This window comes from Emys orbicularis, chromosome 21, assembly GCF_028017835.1.
Source record: "Emys orbicularis isolate rEmyOrb1 chromosome 21, rEmyOrb1.hap1, whole genome shotgun sequence".
NCBI lineage: Eukaryota > Metazoa > Chordata > Testudines > Emydidae > Emys > Emys orbicularis.
The window spans coordinates 1596727-1599047 of record NC_088703.1 but is presented as its reverse complement, the minus strand read 5'-3'; positions in this window follow the sequence as shown (position 1 = coordinate 1599047).

Below are 2321 nucleotides of genomic sequence, written 5' to 3'. Positions count from 1 at the left end.
GGGGCAGGGCCAGATCCTGATCTCAGCTCCCTGGGGTCAATCCAGAGTCACCCCTGACCGCAGTGGGGGCAGGGCCAGATCCTGATCTCAGCCCCCTGAGGTGAATCTGGAGTGACTCTAACTGGAGGACTGAACCCCGGCCCTGCAATCCGCTGTGCATATCCCAGCAGACTTGCAGGCCAGCCCAGTCCCGGCCCAGCCGCCTCGGCTGGGGGGCACTTGGCGGAGCTCAGGGAGTTGATTTATGGCCATTTCTTTGGCCGATTCAAACCCTGGATCTCAAAGAACCCAGCCCAAGGCTGCTCCCTCCCCCGCCGTGCAAAGCCACAGGCTGCAGGAGGAGAAGCTGGACGCGCTGCGTAGCAAAGAGGCCCAGCGATTAGCGCTGCCTGGGGCTGGACTCAGTCTGGTGGGGTGGGGGTCTGTGGGGTATCAAGGGTTGTGTGTGTGTTTGGGGGGGGTTGTTCCTGATCCTGCCTGCAGGCTAGGGGGCTCTGCAGGGAAGCAGGAGAGCTCAGCAGTTTACAGCAGCCAGCCCAGCCTAGGGTGTGGGGAGCTGTGCTCACTGTGCTAGGGAGCAGCCTGCTTCGTCTCTCTCTGGTTTGGGGTCCATGTGTGCTGGGAAAGGAGCCTCATGCTGCGGTCTGCCAGCAGGAGCATTTCCTGTGGTTCTGGGCTCTCCCCAGGTGTGCTGGGCACCTAACACCGGTTATCCCAGCACTGTCCACTGTGCGGCGTTGTGTCCCTTCCCTCCCCTGGGACTGGCCACCAGACTCTGGGCTAGGTGGACCACTGGACTGATGCATTTGGGGATGCGCATGAACCCTCCCAGCACAGGTAACGCCCCCCTGCTGGTGCTCCCTGGTGTCTGCCCCACACACCTGCCTCCTCCCCTGATTTTTCCATCATCCCTTCATTATCTACTGAAAGCCTTGCTAATCGCCTAGCTCAGCTGCCCTGGGAGGAGGGGGGATCACAAAACAAAGGAAACCCACTCCCCTCCCCCCGGGGGGGCTAAAGGAATTTAATATTGTGGCAAGGGGGCGGGCTGGGAGCCAGGACTCCTGGGTTCTATACCTGGCTCTGGGAGGGGTGTGGGGTCTAGTGGTTAGAGCGGGGGGGGGGGGAGGGGAGGCTGGGAGCCAGGACTCGTGGGTTCTCTCCCGGCTCTGGGAGGGAAGTGGGGACTAGTGGTTAGAGCAGGGGGGCTGGGAGCCAGGACTCCTGGGTTCTATACCTGGCTCTGGGAGGGGTGTGGGGACTAGTGGTTAGAGCAGGGGTGGCTGGGAGCCAGGACTCGTGGGTTCTCTCCCTGGCTCTGAGAGGGGAGTGGGGTCTAGTGGTTAGAGCAGGGGGGCTGGGAGCCAGGACTCGTGGGTTCTCTCCCTGGCTCTGAGAGGGGAGTGGGGTCTAGTGGTTAGAGCAGGGGGGCTGGGAGCCAGGACTCGTGGGTTCTCTCCCTGGCTCTGAGAGGGGAGTGGGGTCTAGTGGTTAGAGCAGGGGGCTGGCAGCCAGGACTCCTGGGTTCTCTCCCTGGCTCTGAGAGGGGAGTGGGGTCTAGTGGTTAGAGTGTGTGGGGGAGGCTGGGAGCCAGGACTCCTGGGTTCTCTCCCGGCTCTGGGAGGGAAGTGGGGACTAGTGGTTAGAGCAGTGGGGCTGGGAGCCAGGACTCCTGGGTTCAATTCCCAGCTGAAGCAGCGTAGAAGTGCCTCGGTGTAACTGAGGATCGAGCACTGGCTGGGGTCCTCGAGGCACCTGCTGGCAATTCCCTCCCCGTCACTGATCTCCACCTGGCGGGTAGAGCTACACTAGTGACTGAGGGAAAAGACCAGATCCCCGGCAGTGTAAATGGGTGTCACTCCCCTGGAGTCAGTGGGGCCAGATCCCCGGCGGGTGTAAATCAGCACACTTGCACTGGCGTCCATGCAGCTCCTTGGCTTTCCTCCAGTGGCGGATCTGGCCCTAAGGCTCCCCGTGGCCTGACCCCGTTTGCTGACTGTTATAAATATTCAGGTCAGAACAGCCGGAGCTGAGCAGATGATGAGGCCAGTTTGGGGATGTGAAACTCCCCCGGTGAGCTGTAACCTCCCCCCTCCCAGAGCCGGGGCAGGGGGGGTGTACCTCAGTGCACTGGGGAACCAGAGCTATCGCTGGTGTAAACACACTCCAGTGGAGCGGCGGCGGATTCACACCAGCTGGGGATCTGGCCCCATTGACTCCAGTGGAGCTAGGGCGGATTGAGACCAGCCAGGGTTTGGCCTTTTCCCTGGGCCAGCTAAGCCAGACAGGGACAAGTCCCTCCACCGCCTTCCCGCTGCCTA